At 48.5% G+C, this 20,511-nt stretch overlaps 1 long non-coding RNA gene across 4 annotated transcripts in view; it reads right to left on the reverse strand.

Moving 5' to 3' along the window:
- Window positions 1–3,870: 3,870 nt before the first annotated feature.
- Window positions 3,871–20,511, reverse strand: part of LOC135185344 (uncharacterized) — a 106,228-nt gene continuing 89,587 nt past the window's right edge. For 2 of the 4 annotated variants that reach the window (XR_010306459.1, XR_010306456.1), the window contains 2 exons: window positions 8,864–8,981; window positions 3,871–4,462 (listed from right to left, as the gene is read on the reverse strand). This is a non-coding gene — a long non-coding RNA (uncharacterized LOC135185344). The remainder of the gene's footprint in view (window positions 4,463–8,863; window positions 8,982–20,511) is intronic. The other 2 variants (XR_010306457.1, XR_010306458.1) reach the window with 1 other exon arrangement.

Raw genomic sequence — 20,511 nt, forward strand, 5'->3', positions numbered from 1 at the left:
GGAGAAGGAAAAGGGGAGAGGAGAGGGAAAAGGGGAAAGGAGAGGGGAAAGGGGAGAGGAGAGGGGAGGAAAGGGAAAAGAGGAGAGGAGAGGGAAAAGAAAAAAAGAAAAACAAACCCAAGAAGAACAAAAAAAACCAACCAAACCAACACCATAAACCAAAGAAGAAGAAGAAAAAAAAGAGAGGAGGAGAAAAAAAGGAAAGAGAAAAAGGTAGACGAAAGAATCACAGGGAATTGCTGTGCAAAAGCCTTAAGAATTCAAAACGATTCAGTTCTGTGTTTGGACCCAAGGGAATTTTGTAAGAAGAAATGCATCTGAATGAGACTTTCAGAACTCCCCCACGAGAGCAATTCCACATTGTGGCACATTTCAGATGCTTTTTGCCAGAATGCTCATTTGGCTGTGACCTGCACAGTAAAACTTCTCCACTGCCTTTCGTTGTGCGTTTTATCCTGAGAGAGGAATGGTTAACAACTTTAAGTCGTTAGCTGTATCTGTCAGTGCAACGACTCCTGTGCTCATGACCAGTCGTTGTCACAGTCCCATTAGCCTGAGCCAGCTGTAACAAACTCATTTGCAGCATGATTTCCAGGCACTTGCTGCTAAAAAGAATACCTAGAGAAAATAATACCTCTTCCCTCCTTTCTTCTCTAAACGACAGACACACATCCTGACTGCTGGGTTGTTATTTCTTACTTTCAAGCAGCTCTCATCAGAAGCTTGCAGATGTTGCAGTGTCTGCAATATCTGCCTTGTGCAAACAGACACTCTTGCACTCATCTAGCCCCAGTGCAAAGCGTTTTTATTCAGGCTGTCTTCTCTCCCAGTGAACACAAAAGGAATCTTATCCTAACCTCAGCACCCAAAAGAGTTTAAGTGTATGGTGGTCGTACTGGTGTTAATGCACCACTAGCAGGGCTTTACTTTCTTGTTTGCCAGGGCTGGCTGAGTGGTTGGGTTAATTTATTTGTGGGCCAGGCCTGAATTTACCTTCATAACTAGGCAGTTCTCCAACTGTGAGGGAAGGAATGACTTTTAACTCTAACTAATCTGTGCCAGGAGCAAAGGCGCTAGTAACGGAACGCATAACCTAATAGGCAACCAGTCACTCCCTCTATCTCTCTCCCTGGAGATGGCACAAAGTCATCTTGGCAGTGTAGAAGCTGCTGCAAGGGAAGAATGATGTGTGTTAGCACTGCAGAGATTAGCAGTCACGACCAAAATGCCAGGGGGACCAGCTGGCTGCAACCAAAGCACCTCAGCCAAGCCACGAGCGAAGACCTGCCCTGCAACAGTGAGGGGTTGCCACAGACCTTGCCTGAGCAGCTGGGCACAGCAGCACGTCCAGTTGTCTCTAGCTAGCATTATCAGTCTCTGAATGACTCCAGCCAAGCTACACTTATCTTGCCCCTTCTCCTGCTTCGCTGTGTCCCACCCAGATGACGCAGAATGCACCAGTCAAGAGTGGAGAAGCATCATGGTTGCCTAGGCAATGCCTTTGCCACGACCAATAAATACAATAAAAGACAATGCATTTGGGTTAGTGGTATCCAGGGGCCTGTGCTGCTCCCACCACTGCAGTATGTCCCCACTGAAACACCTGCTCCTCCCTCGACACATGCCCATGGACACGCAGGCACACAAGCCACGACGCATTCCTGCTGCCTTTCACTGCGGGAAGCTGCCTCGCCATGGAAAAGAGCAAAAACAGGGAGAAGAAAACCCCTCCACACCCACGTTCAACGGAGCCCACTCCTCTCTGCATCGTCACCAGTGCCTGACAAGTTGTGGGAGGAATCCAAGACCCTCAGAGAAGGAGTTCAAGCCGTCGGTATTGTGAACCACTGCAGTGAAGCCTCTTATTGACAGAAGACGAGAAAGAGTCTTGCGTGCACGTACCAGAACAAAAAGCAAGCCCCCAGCCCAGCACTTCATTCCAAGGGGGTTTCTATCCGAGCAAGATGCTGCAGAGCAGCTCTCGGTGCGGGCAGGCAGCCACCGCCTGGCCGAGCGTGGTGGCGTTGCTCGTTTTTCACTCTGACACCACTGCAGGCTCCACGAGGCTCCTTGACTCGCAAGGTGATCAGAATATTGAGTACGGTACTGCAGCAGCAAGCCTGGCACCCAGCACGGCAGCGGAGCTGCTACCTCCCTCCCCTCCCCGCCCCCTCCCTCACTTGCGTGCTAGGGAAAAAAAGGAAGAGCAAACCCCCACCCACCCCCACCAAGACAAGAAGATTGCAAGCACCCAACGCCCCCTCATACATCTTCAGAGAAGGGACTTTGGCTCCATTGTTCCTGATCCCTCAGCTCGTTTCACAAGTGCCGGGACGTGGTGGTTGGTCCCTTTCCTCAGGCACACACAACCCTCCTTAATATGCATGCTTTTGCCACGGCAGTGTAGCCCTGGCAGTACATCTGTGAGGATGGTCTTGCTGCAAGAACACTGCAGTCCTCCTTTGCCTGTTACTATGCAGATAAACTCCCTGGAGAGGGCAATAAGTCATCATCTACCCCACATGACGAAGCCCATGCTAAGGGTTAGGTCCCACAGTGGCACTCTTTATCCTCCAACCTTTCACACTCAGTAGACATTCATGAGGTGGGACCACAATGTCCTGACTGACAGCCCAAGGCCCCACCTTAAATCTGAAGTCACTTCTAATTGATGTCAATAGAAACCCAAGGAGGTTGAGTTTAGTCAAGGAAATGTTGCCAGACCTGAATCTCAAAGGACGTGGACAAATTGATTGCCATAAAGCACACCTGAAAGGCACAACATTGCTTGTCCTACTCCTCCCAATCTCTTCCCCCAGCTGCCTTAAGGCTCTTGGACCACTTCTCCTCTGCCATCCTCTATCTGGAATGTACTTAAGCCACAAGCTTCCTTCCTGCCTGTAGTCTTTGAACGACACACAACATATGTTAGGCAGCACTCAACACCATGGACAGCAAAAATCTTCAGTACCATTCCCTAGCAGTCCTCAGGTCCAGTTTCTTCACTGGTCTGATTATTTGATTTTGATCTCCAGAATTCAGGAAATCATTTCTTTTGTTCTTGGGTGCTAAGGAGATTATTCACCTCTTGTCCCCACAGGTCTGCAGTACGGCATGAAGAAAGAATTAGGATTGGATGTCACTGTCACTGTTTGCCTGTGGGGATCTTCCTTCTGTAAGGAATGTGGGCAAATCTTGGCAAAACCAATCCTCCTGAGCTCCTTTCCCAGATGTCACAGCATCATAGTCAGGGTTGGAAGGGACCACAAGGAGCAGCCAGTTCCAAACCCCATGCCATGCCCAGGGACACCTCACCCTAGATCAGAGTGCCCAGAGGCTCATCCAGCCTGTCCTTAAACACCTCCAGGCATGGGACCTCAACCATCTCCCTGGGCAACCCACTCCAGCCTCTCACCACTCTCATGCTGAGCAGCTTCCTCCTCAGGTCATCTGAATCTCCCCACGTCCAGTCTGAATCTCCCCACCTCCAGCTTTGCTCCATTCCCCCTAGTCCTGTTACTCACTTATAGCTGAAAAAGTTCCTCCCCAGCTTTTTTGCAAGCCCCCTTCAGATCCTGGAAGGCCACAAAAAGGTCACCTCAGAGCTTCCTCTTTTCCTGTTCCTGCCATGAAGGGTGAATCATCAAAGCCACCTTCACAAAGCTTCCTTTACACTTGGGAGCTTCTCTACCTTACCCTTCTGGGCAGGTTGCACACAGAACAAATTGCCATGTCTTACATTCAGGCTGGCAAAGTCAATGAACTTCAGTGCTGAGAGGGTTAAAGATCCAGTGGCCTGCTTTCATTGCATTTCTGAGATGCAGAAGCATCTTGGTGAGGTATGTTGAGGATCCTTAAGCACAGCCCTGATTTTTCCCTAGTTCTGCTTTATTTATTTATTTAACCTAACTAAGATGTCTTTGAAAAGCATTTAAATTTACATCAACATCATGCAGAAGAGAATTTCATGCTGCTACCTGACTAATCAGTTCCAGGCTAGCAGACCCAGAAACAGCAGCACAGCAGAAGTCCAATCCCCTCCTCCTCCTCCTCCCATATTTGTATTACTTCTTCTGGATATTTTCTTTTAATCAATCAGCTGCATGACACAGCAGAAATTTCCCTTTCAAATTGCAAGAAAATCATTGGATGGTCCAGTTTGCTAAACTGCTTGCAATGGGTTTGGGTTGTCAAACCAGCATCGTTTCACTGACCAGTTCTGACTCAAGGGGATGAAACCAAAGCATTTCTTTGTTACCCCTTACAGAGTCAAATGAATGCTGTTAAAAATACCTGATAGAAGATATCCTGAACTCAAATGTCTGTCCAGTGTGAGCTGGGGATCAACGACACAATTGGCTCTCTACTCATTGCCTTTCTTCAGCAAGAAGTATGCTTGCGTGCACTGCAGGTTTCCTCCTCCTTCCCACCTTTGGAATTGCTCAGGAGAGCTCATTGCTGCCTGTGGTGAATCAAAATGTGTTATCATTAGGCTCAACGTCTTGTTGAGTTAATTAAATGTCATGCTTTTGATAACATCAATCAGCAGCTTTTCAGCCTGATCTGAACATACACCCATCACAAAGCCTGAAAAATAAGTGCCAATGCTTTCATCTGGATAGATTGGTGAAGGGCCTGGAACACAAACCCTCTGAGGAGAGGATGAGGGAGCTGGGGGTGTGCAGCCTGCAGAAGAGGAGGCTCAGGGCAGACCTTATAGCTGTCTACAACTACCTGAAGGGAGGCTGTAGCCAGGTGGGGTTGGGCTCTTCTGCCAGGCAAGCAGCAATAGAACAAGGGGGCACAGTCCCAAATTGTGGCAGGGGAGGTCTAGGCTGGATGTTCGGAGGGAGTTTTTGGCAGAGAGAGTGATTGGCATTGGAATGGGCTGCCCAGGGAGGTGGTGGAGTCACTGTCCCTGAAGGTGTTGAAGCAAAGCCTGGATGAGGCACTTAGTGCCATGGTCTAGTTGACTGGATAGGGCTGGGTGCTAGGTTGGCCTGGATGATCTTGGAGGTCTTGGAGGTCTCTTCCAACCTGGTTGATTCTCCCTTGTCCTGCTGGCCACACTGTTCCTGATCCAGGCCAGGATGTCATTGGCTCTGCTGCCCACCTGGCCACACTGCTGGCTCACATTCAGCTACTCTCTACCAGCATCCTTGGGTCCCCTTCTTCCTGGCTGCTCTCAGCCACTGTCCCCAGCCTGCAGCGCTGCTTGGGGTTGCTGTGGCCAAAGTGCAGAACCCTGCCCTTGGCCTTCTTAAATCTCATCCCATTGGCCTCTGCCCACCCATCCAGCCTGGTATGAGGTCTGAGACCCTCACAAAGTCATGACAAAGGTTAATGTTACACAAGTTTGCATCGTTAAAGGGCCTATTCCTGTTCCTGCTTAGAATGAATTTCCACACCTTCAATTTGAAATGAAGGTCCTAAACCAAAGCAAATCTCAGCTCAAAAAAAATCCACACCTTAATAACTAGAGAGAAGGCAATTTTCCAAGCCAGGTACTACACTGCCCATAAACTCCCATAGGCACTGCAGATCTTTCCTTAGATAATATTGCATTTATCTTTAGCACATCAATCATCTCTCAGCTCAGCTCCCTCATGACAGGTTAGTGCTCACCAACACAGCCATCCCCCCTCTTTCAGGAGCAATCTCAAGAATCTCCTTCTGGGGAATACAAGACCAAAGCTTATTTGCCAAGTTTCACTTCAGGATGCCTCGTGCTTTCTTGAGACCCTGGCATTGCTGTTCTCCTATTACAGATTGGAATGATACTCTGCACTTTATCAGGAGCCTGCAGCCATCTGCTATTCTGTAAGGGACAATCAGTACCAAAGGCCCTGGTGAGACCTCATCTTGAGTACTGCGTTCAGTTTTGGGCTCCCCAGGTTAAGAATGACAGGGATCTGCTGGAAAGGGTCCAGCAGAGGGCTACAAGGATGATTAAGGGATTGGATCACTGCCTGATGAGGAGAGGCTGAGGGACCTGGGGCTGCTTATTCTGGAGAAGAGAAGACTGAGAGGGGATTTCATCAATGCTTATAAACATCAGAGGTCTGGGGGCCAGGAGAGGGGGGACAGGCTCTGCTCACTGCTCCCTGGGATAGGACAAGGAGCAATGGGTGGAAGCTGCAGCACAGGAGGTTCCACCTCAACACAAGGGGGAACTTCTTGACTGTAAGGGTCCCAGAGCACTGGAACAGGCTCCCCAGAGAGGTTGTGGAGTCTCCTTCTCTGGAGCCTTTCAAGGCCTGTCTGGATGTGTTCCTGTGTGACATGAGCTAGGTTGTATGGTCCTGCTCTGGCAGGGGGGTTGGACTTGGTGATCAATTTGGGTCCCTTCCAACCCCTGACATCCTGTGAGCCTGTGACATCCTCCACACTACAGGACAGGTGGGAACTCCAGATGTGAACCACTGGTCACATATTTACTAGCAACTGCTGAGCTCCTTCTCTGTGTATTCACTTCTGCAAAGATTTCCTTGCCTTTTGGGCATGTCTGGCCGAAGGACAGACACAAATCATACCTGTTTAAACTCTCCACACTAAGAGACATAAATAAGGGCAGTAAAATGAGATAGAAACAACCTTCATCTCTTCTCCATTTCCTTGCCAGCTAGCTGGAGCCTGAACTGCAATGCAAACATCATCTTTTGTTTCTTCACCACCGTGACGCTGTCACTTTGCTGCGGTCCCTTCCTACACCACTTTATTGCTTTGTCTCAAAGCACTGTGTCATATGTCTGACACATCAGGTGTCCCACAGCATCCTTCACTAGCTTTGACCTTGGCTTTAAAAAGATGAGAAGGATTTAACTCTTCCAGAGAGAGATTGCTGAAGAGAGAGGGAGGGAGGAGAAAATAAAAGAAGGGGGGAAAAAAAAGAGTAGCTTATGAGAACTTCTATCAGGTGACTGTGCAGAGCAGATCATTTGCTGTTAAAACTGGTTATAAACTGGAGTATTTCCAGAGATAGAGGCTATGAAAAAAAAACCCAACCTATTATTAAGTACTAGAGCACTGTTCTTGGCAGCAGCATACACTGAAAACAGTGTAGCTCTGATAAGAGGGGCAGTATAAGCAAATTATGACTGAACTTGCAGCAAAGAGATGATCACAGCCCTCCCTCCACCCCCAGCAGATTCTCACTTTTGGAATGCCCTCTCTCAGGAAAAGCAAATTCAGCTTTGTACTGACCCACATTTGCAATAAAGGGGGGTGAAAATGTAGTGGTGTTTATTTGTGTGGGTTTGCAGAAGTGCTTTGGTATGAAAGCAGGTAAGGAAGGTATGAATCAATATGCAGTGGGGAGGTGGAGGGCAGAACAAGGTGTTTCTCATAGCCTGGGCAGGGGAACAGGCACTGCTGGCTGACACTTCTTGACACTGGATGAGGCACTTAGTGCCATGGTCTAGTTGATTGGCCAGGGCTGGGTGCTAGGTTGGACTGGATGAGCTTGGATGTCTCTTCCAACCTGGTTGATTCTATGACACACTGAGCCTCGCTGCCTATCTGATGTTCATCCCAGTCATTCATGTCAGATAGGTAAAAATCCCTGTTCAAAAGAACATTATACCAAACTGGATCTTTTGTTTCACCTCAAGCATGTCAGCCCTGCAGGGCCACAGTGTCAATAACCTTCAAAATCCCCACAAAAATTGTCAGGGTTGATTCAGTTTAGAGCACACCAGGCAGGAAGGGAAGGGAGAGAGGCAGGAATTGTGGTGTGAGAAGCTAGTATTATACCTGGTTAACACAACCCAGATTTCATAGAGTAGAATCATGGAATCAGTCAAGGTTGGAAGGGACCACAAGGAGCAGCCAGTTCCAAACCCCCTGCAATGCCCAGGGAGACCCTACCCTAGAGCAGGCTGCCCACAGCCTCAGCCAGCCTGGCCTCAAACACCTCCAGCCATGGGGCCTCAAACACCTCCCTGGGCAACCCATTCCAGCCTCTCACCACTCTCATGCTGAACAGCTTCCTCCTCACTTCCAGGCTGACTCTCCCCACCTCCAGCTTTGCTCCATTCCCATCAGTCCTGTCACTCCCTCAGAGCCTAAAAAGTCCCTCCCCAGCTGTTTTGTAGTCCCCCTTCAGATCCTGGAAGGCCACAAGAAGGTCACCTGGGAGCCTCCTCTTCTCCAGACTTCACAGCCCAAACTCCTTCAGTCTGTCCTCATAGCAGAGCTGCTCTGGACAGGTTCCAGTACCTCAACATCTCCCCTGAACTGAGGAGCCCAGAACTGGGCACAGTACTCAAAGTGTCCTCCTATGGTTGTCCTAAAGCTTCTTTTATTTAAAGTCATTCACTACCTCTCCCCAACAAATGGTGGGAAAGACAAAATACCCAGAGTGATATCTGGCACTGGGGAAAAGGTTCAGAATAGCAGTAATAGAAATCAATGTTTTCACATCTGTCAGAGCAGACAGCGAGTAAATCTCAGCAAGCTACTCCCAGTACAATCACCCTGCCAAGGCTGGACTCTTCACTGGTGAAGCTGGAAACGTGTCATTTGCACTGACTAATAGTGAGCTCCCCCAATTTGTTTCTCTGCAATCACCAGCATGATTCAAAATAGCTTCACAGTCTGGCCTCAGAAGATCAGTCTCAATGGCCTATCCTATCCTTAATGTCTTCTGCAGCCCCTGGAAATAAATATGGCCTGGGAAATGGGCTTTCAAGAGCATCTCCCAGCTACACAAACACCTACTATCTGCTCTGACCTTCACTGAAAGCTTCCTCTCAGGGAAGGAAAATGATATCTTTTAATTTTTCCTAATGTTCTGGTTTATTGTTTTTGCTCCTTCTCGTGCAATGTAATTAAAATGATGTCCTTAGAGTTGGAGGATACTTACAATAAACAGCTTCTGTGGAAGCTGAACGACTCAGCTATGGTGCTTAATCAACTGGAGAAGATGTTTATTGCTGCATATGCTCTGCTGCTGGGAAAACTGGCCCTTAAACACTCAGTTTCTAAACAAGGGAAAATAAAAATCCAATAAGAACAAGTTAAGGTCCTTGACACACTATAAGGAAGGGAAGGCGAGAAAGAAGGATTGTCTCTTGCACAATAGGGATAGACTCAGGTCAGTTAATGCATTGGGGAATGAATTACTAGTGATAGATGAACCAAGGAGCACATAAAATGCTGATTTTCTTCCAGTAATTGTCCATATATAGAGATCCTTAAGGATGCAAAACTTCACTCTCCTTCAGCTCTCTCCAAGTGCTGACTGCTTTGAAGCTCAGTGAAAACCATGGGGCTGCAGCATAGCTCCAGTGCCTCTCCACAGCAGCTCCACACAGAGCTGCTTTGGTGGCTGAAGAGCACATTTTAAATGAACACAAAGGGCAGAAGAGCAGATGTTAGCAGCTGGGATAAATACTAGGGAAATATATTGAGAGCCAGATGTTGGAGAGTCCACAAGTACAAAATGAGCCTGTAATGAGCCCTATATTTAATGGGCAGAAAGGAAGATGAGGAAGATGCTTAGCTGTGTATCAAGACATGTTAAGAATCACATGGCTCTAAACCTGTACTCAGCACTGGGCAGGCCACACCTTGAGTGCTGTGTCCAATTCTGGGCTCTTCAATTCAAGAGAGATGTTGAGGTGCTGGAAGGTGTCCAGAGAAGGGCAGCAAGGCTGGGGAGGGGCCTGGAGCACAGCCCTGTGAGGAGAGGCTGAGGGAGCTGGGGGTGTGCAGCCTGCAGAAGAGGAGGCTCAGGGCAGAGTTCATTGCTGTCTGCAACTACCTAAAGGAAGGCTGTAGCCAGGTGGGGTTGGTCTCTTCTGCCAGGCAAGCAGCAACAGAACAAGGGGACACAGTCCCAAATTGTGGCAGGGGAGGTCTAGGCTGGATGTTAGGAGGAAGTTGTTGTCAGAGAGAGTGATTGGCATTGGAATGGGCTGCCCAGGGAGGTGGTGGAGTCACCTTGCCTGGAGGTGTTGAAGTAAAGAGTGGATGAGGCACTTAGTGCCATGGTCTGGTTTACTGGACAGGGCTGGGTGCTAGGTTGGACTAGATCAGCTTGGAGGTCTCCTTTAACCTGTTTGATTCTACTCTATTCTTTTGAGGTCCTTCCTATGACACACAAGTGACCCAATGTGATTCCCTGAGTTTCCTGCAGCAGAGAAGATTACACAGACAAAGCTCAGCAGTGCCACTGTGATGTTCAGCCTGCAGACCATGCATGCTGTCATCCAGTGGGATTAAGCTGGACAAAACTCATCACTGCTGGAAAGAAGGCAATTAAGGGCACCTGGAGGAGAGAATGACAGAGTGGTAACCTGCTGACATGCATCATGTGTCCCTCTGACATGGGACATTCCAAGCTACTCAATGGGTATCTCTCTATCAGTAGCTCACTCCAGAGCATGACAAGCCTGCTGTAGAAATCCTGCAAGCAAGGTGAGGCAACCAGCTCAGGAAGCCTTTCCTTTGCTGCCTGTGATTTTATGAATCTGCTCATGTATAATTAGCCAATTTTTACTGCATCTTCCCAGAGAACAGTTTTCATATCTCCCTTGTTACATATTTCTGTTGGAGCCCTTAAGTTGAATAAATTACATTATTAACAGCACTAAGAGCAACAAAGTGAGTGATTGGTAGGAATTTCAGTTGACATGCTGCAAATTACAGGCAGAGATGTGTTTTAAATGTTGATAAACACAAGCAGAGGACTCCTGCCTTGTGGTAGAAATAGATTCTTCCTTCCCCTCTTGTGACTGAGTTTAATACATCACAAGTTTATTTCTATCTGCAGTGTTCAGCCCCATCCATGCACCTTGTCTCTTCCTTCAGCTTTGATTTACAGACATAGAGCTTTTGTCCTTTGACTTATCTTACCTCTGCTGAGCTACTGCACACCTAGATACAGTGACCCACAGTGAATCCTTGGGAAGGAATTGTTCAGAACTAGAAAAATAGAATACAAAGAAAACTGCTGGATTTCTGTGGGTGCCAGGGAGGAATTAACTCCTCTGCATAACACAAAAGAAGCAGCTGGTTAAGGATTGCCTGTCATGAGGAGGCAAGAGGAACCTGCTAGAGGAATCAAAGCATCCACCACCAGTTTGTTTTCTCTAGCTGTGCTAAAGAATAAATGCATTCTTTCAGGAATCACACAAAGAACACTGGGACAATCCTTAAGCACCTGGGCATGAAGCACAAGCAACAGGGCTGTGTTACAGACACATCCACAGGCACTCCTTAACTTTTTTCTCCCTGAGGTAAGCAAGGAAGCTGAAAGAACATGGTGGAGATGAAAACCCAGCACTGACAGGGGTGAAAATTATCTGTATAGCAGGAAGAGAAACAGCAACATCAAACTGTTTCAGTTTCTGTCATTAAACCAGCTCAAACATGGCAAGGAATGCTTTTTTTCTTTATTCCTTTCTTTTTCTTTAGTTAAGGATTCATTTAAGACTTCTCTGTATCCTGTCATGCTTAAAACTACTCCAAGTCAAATGTACAGGAGGATTTTTGTTTGTTTTGGACAGATACCTTTCAGACAGAGAAGCAAAGAAATCTTCCAGACAGCTCCTTCTGAACTTGTCAGCAGCAAAATTTTCTTTCATGAGCTGTATGCATGCAGTCAGAAAGCAGCAGCAGCACTGGCTGAGCAGGGTGAGCAGCAGCACAGACTAACACAGAAAGCAGCAGCAGCACTGGCTGAGCAGAGTGAGCAGCAGCACAGACTAACACAGAGAGCAGCAGCACTGGCTGAGCAGGGTGAGCAGCAGCACAGACTAACACAGAGAGCAGGAGCAGCACTGGCTGAGCAGGGTGAGCAGCAGTACAGACTAACACAGAGAGCAGCAGCAGCACTGGCTGAGCAGAGTGAGCAGCAGCACAGACTAACACAGAGAGCAGGAGCAGCACTGGCTGAGCAGAGTGAGCAGCAGCACAGACTAACACAGAAAGCAGCAGCACAGACTAACACAGAGAGCAGCAGCACTGGCTGAGCAGGGTGAGCAGCAGCACAGACTAACACAGAGAGCAGGAGCAGCACTGGCTGAGCAGGGTGAGCAGCAGTACAGACTAACACAGAGAGCAGGAGCAGCACTGGCTGAGCAGAGTGAGCAGCAGCACAGACTAACACAGAGAGCAGCAGCAGCACTGGCTGAGCAGAGTGAGCAGCAGCACAGACTAACACAGAGAGCAGGAGCAGCACTGGCTGAGCAGAGTGAGCAGCAGCACAGACTAACACAGAGAGCAGGAGCAGCACTGGCCGAGCAGAGTGAGCAGCAGTACAGACTAACACAGAGAGCAGCAGCACTGGCTGAGCAGGGTGAGCAGCAGCACAGACTAACACAGAGAGCAGCAGCAGCACTGGCTGAGCAGGGTGAGCAGCAGCACAGACTAACACAGAGAGCAGCAGCAGCACTGGCTGAGCAGGGTGAGCAGCAGCACAGACTAACACAGAGAGCAGGAGCAGCACTGGCTGAGCAGAGTGAGCAGCAGCACAGACTAACACAGAGAGCAGCAGCACTGGCTGAGCAGAGTGAGCAGCAGCACAGACTAACACAGAGAGCAGGAGCAGCACTGGCCGAGCAGAGTGAGCAGCAGCACAGACTAACACAGAGAGCAGCAGCACTGGCTGAGCAGAGTGAGCAGCAGCACAGACTAACACAGAGAGCAGCAGCAGCACTGGCTGAGCAGAGTGAGCAGCAGCACAGACTAACACAGAGAGCAGGAGCAGCACTGGCCGAGCAGAGTGAGCAGCAGCACAGACTAACACAGAGAGCAGCAGCACTGGCTGAGCAGAGTGAGCAGCAGCACAGACTAACACAGAGAGCAGGAGCAGCACTGGCCGAGCAGAGTGAGCAGCAGCACAGACTAACACAGAGAGCAGCAGCACTGGCTGAGCAGAGTGAGCAGCAGCACAGACTAACACAGAGAGCAGCAGCAGCACTGGCTGAGCAGAGTGAGCAGCAGCACAGACTAACACAGAGAGCAGGAGCAGCACTGGCCGAGCAGAGTGAGCAGCAGCACAGACTAACACAGAGAGCAGCAGCACTGGCTGAGCAGAGTGAGCAGCAGCACAGACTAACACAGAGAGCAGGAGCAGCACTGGCTGAGCAGGAGCACAGCTGAGGACTGTATAAACAGAGTTTTCTGATTCCCTCTCCATCAGTTCACTTAAAATGGTTAAAAATAAACCCATGTTTGAGTGGTCACAGAGGAGTAGCAACTTGAGTGTGCCTTGCTACATCAGGACCAGAATGTCAGCACCTTGCAGGACCCTCATAACTGAGCCTTCATTGAATTTTTTGCTTCAAGGGCATGGAGTCAGTCATCAGCAAGTTTGCAGATGACACTAAGCTGGGGGCAGATGTGATTGAGTTGGAGGGCAGAAGGGCTCTGCAGTGGGACCTTGACCACCTGGACAGATGGGCAGAGTCCAAGGGGATGGCATTCAATAGCTCCAAGTGCAGGGTGCTGCACTTTGGCCACAGCAACCCCATGCAGAGATACAGGCTGGGGTCAGAGTGGCTGAGAGCAGCCAGACAGAGAGGGAACTGGGGGTGCTGACTGATATCCACCTGAACATGAGCCAGCAGTGTGCCCAGGTGGCCAAGAGAGCCAATAGCATCCTGGCCTGCATCAGGAATGGTGTGGCCAGCAGGAGCAGGGAGGTCATTCTGCCCCTGTACTCTGCACTGCTTAGACCACACCTTGAGTATTGTGTTCAGTTCTGGGCCCCCCAGTTTAGGAGGGACATTGAGATGCTTGAGCGTGTCCAGAGAAGGGCAACGAGGCTGGGGAGAGGCCTTGAGCACAGCCCTACGAGGAGAGGCTGAGGGAGCTGGGATTGGTTAGCCTGGAGAAGAGGAGGCTCAGGGCAGACCTTATTGCTGTCTACAACTACCTGAGGGGTGGTTGTGGCCAGGAGGAGGTTGCTCTCTTCTCTCAGGTGGCCAGCACCAGAATGAGAGGACACAGCCTCAGGCTGCACCAGGGGAAATTTAGGCTGGAGGTGAGGAGAAAGTTCTTCACTGAGAGAGTCATTGGACACTGGAATGGGCTGCCCGGGGAGGTGGTGGAGTCGCCGTCCCTGGAGCTGTTCAAGGCAGGACTGGACGTGGCACTTGGTGCCATGGTCTAGCCTTGAGCTCTGTGGTAAAGGGTTGGACTTGGTGATCTATGAGGTCTCTTCCAACCCTGATGATACTGTGATACTGTGATATTCTGGACCTGGTAGATGAAGCTGGAACTCCACTAGCAGCTCTGATATTGGCTTTCTGTTGGCTTATTCAGACATCAAAACTCCCTGCCAAATCTGACGTGCTGCATTCTCAAACGGAATCACTACGACCACATTATCGTTCTGTAATCCCCCGAGATGCCAAGCATGAGGAAAAATCCAATTCAAGGATTTTCACTGGGAGATGAAAGGGTTTCCTCAAATTCACCCCACGCCCCTTCACCTCCAGGCAGGCACTGAATAACTCCAAACAGGATTGTGTATGGAATGAAAGGAGGTAAAACACGTGCACGGCCCTGGTGGTTCTCTCCAGCAAAGGCTCACACGGGGAAATGAAGGAGATGAAATATGAGGGAAGAGAAGAAATTTAGTAGCTAAAAATCCTTTCTGTTTCTGATGACAAAAAAAAAATCATAATCCACTCAGTGTTTTGTTCTGGCTCAGAAGGAATTTTTCCCTAAGGGCCAACAATAACAACCACCAAGCAAACAAAAAGAGAGAGAGAAAGGAAAATGATTGAAGAGTGAGGAAAAGAAACCCTCCTTTTGGTATGAAGCTTACAGCAGAAGGTTCACAAGCCCATTGCTAGTTCTCATAGCACTGGGAAGCACCTTGGAAACATTTTTCAACTGAGGAGCAGACTCTCTTCAGCCAAACTCTGATGGAATGGGCTGCCCAGGGAGGTGGTGAGGGCACCATCCCTGGAGGTGTTCAAGAAAAGCCTGGATGAGGCACTTAGTGCCATGGTCTGGTTGAATGGATAGGGCTAGGTGCTAGGTTGGACTGGCTGATCTTGGAGGTCTCTTCCAACCTGGCTGATTCTATGCTTCTATGACTCTCTGGCCACTGAGCTGCTGTAAACCTGGGCACTCACTCACTAAACCTCCATGGGGTATTTAGCATTGGTTTGCAGCTCTCTAGCAAACTGATGGCAAAGCTTCCTAGCAAGCATGGGAACAAACCTGTCCAACTTTCTGTCTTTAGTGGTCTGTTTTGTTTAGGCAAGTGGAGGGCTGTTCTGTAACTGCTGAAGTCCTTGGCCAAAAGTTTGGAAACTTGCACCTGTGTTAATTCAGGAAAGGTCCTGAAGCTGTGGAAGGTTTGTAAGCAGTGCCTTAGACTCTGTGCACTACTGCTCTGTTCAGCTTCTCTCTCTTCCTTACCCCTTTCACAGTATCTCAGAATGGGTTAGGTTGGAAGAGACCTCAAAGATCATCTAGTTCCAACCCCCTGCCATAGGCAGGGACACTTCCCATTAGAACAGATTGCTCAAGACCTCATCCAACCTGTGCTTGAATACCCCCAGGGAAGGAACATCCACAACCTCCCTGGGCAACCTGTGCCAGTGTCTCACCCTCACTGTAAAGAACTTCCTAACATCCAATTTAATGCTCCCTTCTGCCAGTTTAAACCCATTACCCCTTGTGCTGTCATAACATGACCTTGTCAATAATCCCTCCCCAGCCCTCCAGTAGCCCCCTTCAGATACTGGAAGGCCACTCCAAGGCCTCCTCAAAGCCTTCTCTTCTCCAGGCTGAAGAGCTCCAAGTCTTGTAGTCTGTCCTCATAGCAGAACTGCTGCAGCCCTCTGAGCATCTTTGTGGCCTCCTCTGGACTCCATCTAACAGTTCCATGTCCTTCTTGTGCTGGGAGCTCCAGAGCTGTACACAGTACTCCAGGTGGGGTCTCAGGAGAGCAGAGTGAAGGGGGAGAATCCCCTCCCTTGCCCCGCTTGCAACCTGCTTTACCTCTATTCCACAGCACTGCCCAAAAGAGCTGCCTTCTTAGGGCTGTTTGTAAAACAACAACTGATTTCTCTGAAGATCTCACAGCCTAAAAGTCTGTCTCTCTGCTCTGAGCATCCTGCCCCCTTCAATCTGGAGTGAAAACAGACCACCCAACCTACCCAGCTGCTGGCAGGAGCGCTGCAAATCAACCCAATGTGTCTTTCGGATGTACTTGAAAGTGAGAGAGTGCTGCTTGAAGAGCCAACATCACTGGCCAGTAGCCACAGCCAGCTGAAGCTCACTGATGGTATTTCTAGTGCTGAGTGAACTTCTGTTTATCCTCAGGGCCGTGGGAAACTGAAGAGGCCAAGAAATGAAATGCCCTAAGAGAGACGCACATGGATCCCTTTGTCAATATTGGCTTTTCTATATTGGCTTTTGCTCAGGTGTAGTGGCTGGGAAGGGTTGCAGAGAGGCACACCAAATTCAATTAAGGCTCTGGGTTGGTTTTCTTTTCAGTGAAAGCCTGACCCTGCTGCAGTTGCTGGGAGTTGGGAAGTTAAATTAACTGGAACCCCAATTTTGCCTTTTGGTTTTGTGCTGGTTTGAGCCTAGCTGGGATATTATGGTGAGAAGAATTACAGGCAGTGAAAAGGAAACAATGGTGGTGGCTACTGCACTCATGGGTGTGCTGGTTTGAGCCTAGCCAGAATGTTTAGGTGAGAAGAATTACAGCCTGTGAAAAGGAATTGATAGTGATGGCTGCTGCACTCATGGGTGTGCTGTTTTGAGCCTAGCCAGGATGTTTAGGTGAGAAGAATTACAGGCTGTGTAAAGGAGACAATGGTGATGGCTGCTGCACTCATAGGTGTGCTGGTTTGAGCCTAGCTGGAATGTTTAGGTGAGAATTACAGGCTGTGTAAAGGAGACAATGGTGATGGCTGCTGCACTCATAGGCTTGCTGAGATGGATAATAAGAAGAATATAAATATAGATAACAGAGTCATTCTCTGGGCCTTGTGGGCACCATGTGTCTCTAACCTAACCTGCTGTCTGTGTGACTAACCCATTGTGGTGGTTTGAGTTTCCCCACCCCCCCACACTTTGGAAATCACCCAGACTAGACTCAGCTGGCTCTGGAAATTTGAATGAAGCTTATATTTACAGCTAGCACAATATACAGGCAGATAGTCACAGTATATACAGTTATAGACAGAAATATACAAGGTAAAAGTAATACAGAAACACAACAGCCCTCCCAGAAACCTGAGTCCCCAGGAGGGGCTCCCAACCACCCTTCCACCTTCTCCCACCCCTCAGCCTTACCCCAGACATTGCCTTGTGCCCCAAGGAAGAATGGAGGGTTGGCCAGGGGAGTTAGGAAGCAGGTGGATTAATCAGAGAGACAGAGGATGAGGTTAGAGAGAAATGCAGCTCAAAGCCCAGGCTGTGCCCGAATGCCTTACCTATGTTTTTTACTCTTCTTCTTATACATCTCAGCAAGCCTATGAGTGAAGCAGACATCACCATTGTTTTCCTTTCACAGCCTGTGATCTAATTCTCACTTAAACATTCTAGCTAGCTTCAAACTAGCACATCCATCTGCTTCCTAACCTCCCCTGGCCAAGCCTCAAAACTACCTTAAGCATAAGGCAAGATCTAGGGTAAGATAGAGGAGTGGGAGGAAGGTGGAAGGGTGGTTGGGAACCCCTCCTGGGGACTCAGGTTTCTAGGAGGGATGCTGTGTTTCTGTATTACTCTTTAACTTGTGTATTTCTGTCTCTAGCTGTATAGATTGTAACTATCTGATTGGCTATTGTGCTAAGCTGCAAGTATAAAGCTTCATTCAATTTCCAGAGCCACTGAGTCTAGTCTGGGTGATTTTCCAAAGTGTGGGGGGGCAGCTAACACCCAAACCATCACAATAGGCTTGCTGAGAGGTATAAAAAACAAGAACATAAACATAGATAAGGGAGCCTTTCTCTGGGCTTTGGGCTGCACTTTTCTCTCTGACTTGCTGCCTGCCTAATCCTTCTGCTTCCTAACCCCCCTGGCTGACCCTCCAAACTCACCTTGAATGTAAGGCAAAGTCTGGGGTAAGACAGAGGGGTGGGAAGAAGGTGGAAGGGTGGTTGGGAGCCCCTCCTGGGGACTCAGGTTTCTGGGAGGGCTGTTGTGTTTCTGTATTAACTTTTTAACTTGTCTGTTTCTGTGGAGATTGTAAATACCTGCTTGAATCTTGTGCTAAGCTGTAAATGTAAAGCTTCATTCTTCAATTTCCAGATTGACTCAGTCTAGTCTGGGTGGTTTTACTGAGTGTGTGGCAGGGCAGGTAACACCTAAACCATCTCAGGTTTCAAAAGTGAGCCAGACATGTCAGCATGGCTTGCTGCTTCTCTTGGGTAGATCTAAGCATGCAGATAAACCACCAAAAGTCTAAATGCTTGGTTCAACTAGACAGGCACACATCTGAGAGCTCCTGTGATCCTCCTGGGGCAAAACTGCCCCAATACAAATGCCTCAGAACTGTAGGAATGTGAATTGCTTTGAAAGAGGAAATTCTGGAAGGAAGGCAATCATTTCTTGTTAGAAAATGGCAGTGCAATGCCAAGCACAGGTTCTGATTGCTCATTACATCTCAATTCCATTGTGCTACTCAAAGCACTGCCTGAAGGACCATGATGGGGCTGCAGCCCCTCTGAAGTGGCTTCTCCCAACCTCCTTGCCAAAAGCAGGCTCCTCCTGGGATGTGGCTATCAACCAGCAGTGGGAAATGACCACCTTCAGCAATCTCTTGGCCTGACTGGGTAGGTGTCCAACCAGAAATAAACCCTTGACTGCAGTAATATGAAGATAAAGACACCCTAGATCTGTGATTGCAGCTAAAATGATAGTATTATGGGCTGTTGTCCCTTGCTGATTTTCCCAGAACACTGCAGAAAGGATAGAGGTAAGGTCTGATTACTCAAGCAGCTCTGTCTCCCAGGAAATGAGACCACAGCATCCCTTATGCTCCCTGCATCTACAGTGTGCAATCACAGGCAGATCATGAGCTCTAAAAGAGAAGCTGCTTCATATGATAGCAACTGATCTCTTCTCATTGATGAGCCACTTTGGTGGCTTCACTCCAGTAAACACCATGTGAATCGACGTAACGATGAAGACCAGAGTCAGCTCAGACTTACACTGAGCCCTGGAAGGCATGATCATCTCACTTCATACCATCAGCTCCTTCCACTTCATGCCTTTCTTCCCAACATTCCAGCCAAGAAGAGCTCCCAGATTTCCATCATGAGGGATTGTGCTGGCGTGGGAGCACGCCAATGGCTTTGCTTTTCTCCCTCCCACAGTGCACTTGCTCAGGTCCTCTGGTCCAACTAAAGTTAACAGACACTTCAGGCCACAACTGGTGCCAATGAAAGAGAACTATCAGCTAGAAATGTTCTGGAGAATTAACACTTCAGCCTGCTCACTAATTGCACAGCTGGATCCAGCCCAAAGATGTCTCTAGCACAACTCAAAGTGGATGCCTAATGCCTGTTCTGCATGGTCCAGAGCTTCAAAAGAGACATAAAAGTCTCCCTGGATTTTGGTACCAGTAGCCACCAGTTAAATGAGCAAATAAACATGATCAAGGACAGGGAGAGATGGACTAGCCTGGATGGAATCAGTGCCCACAGCTGAGCATGCTCCTCTCTTCATTTCATTCTCTGACAGCTACCAAATGCATTCAATACAACACAGTCCAGTGCTGACTCTCCCTCACATGGATTCATTCTCAGTCCTAAGTTTCCTGGTCTTTTACTTGTGCCCAAAAACACTGAGATCATCAGGGACTAGGTAAATTTCCTTCCTATTTGAGTTTCATGTAACTGCCTCATGAACCAGTAACACTCATTAAACACACACCGAGGTTTTAGAAAAGCAACATTATGCTGAGGATATTAAGATGTGAACTGAACAATTTTCTCCTAGCAAAGTCTCTTAATTTTTGAGATTTTTTTTTCCCCCAGAATGAGAATTTCAGTAGTGTTGGGGGGGGGGGGGGGGGGGATATGAAAGAAATGATTCAATGGACTGTAATGAAGAGCAGAGCAGCTAAGTGCAATCACAGTAAATTGCACATGCTCCATCTTTTCCTTCTCAGAAAGAGTACTTGCAGATGAAGACATACATCAGGGTCTGTATTTCTGGATATGAAGTAAAACACAGTTCTACTCAGAAAGCCACATAAAACAAAGCTACCATGGAAAGTCTACCTGAGCATGTAACACTGCTGCCAAGCTGTAAGCCTCCCAGAGGTATTTACCTGCCCAAACTGTTTTGCATGCTCATTTGCCCTTGCAGAGGAGGAAGGAGGGGGCAGTGTTGCTAGAGCAGCACAAACCACTGCTCTTGGGAGATTCCTGCTCCTGGAGCCACTGCAGAGCAGAAACAATCACGGAGGTGGTTGAGGCCACATCACTGAGGGTGTTTAAGGTCAGGCTGGATGAGGCTCTGGGCAGCCTGATCTAGGATAGGGTGTCCCTGCCCATGGCAAGGAGATTTGAACTAAATGATCCTTGT

This window comes from Pogoniulus pusillus, chromosome 22, assembly GCF_015220805.1.
Source record: "Pogoniulus pusillus isolate bPogPus1 chromosome 22, bPogPus1.pri, whole genome shotgun sequence".
NCBI classification, from domain to species: Eukaryota; Metazoa; Chordata; class Aves; order Piciformes; family Lybiidae; genus Pogoniulus; species Pogoniulus pusillus.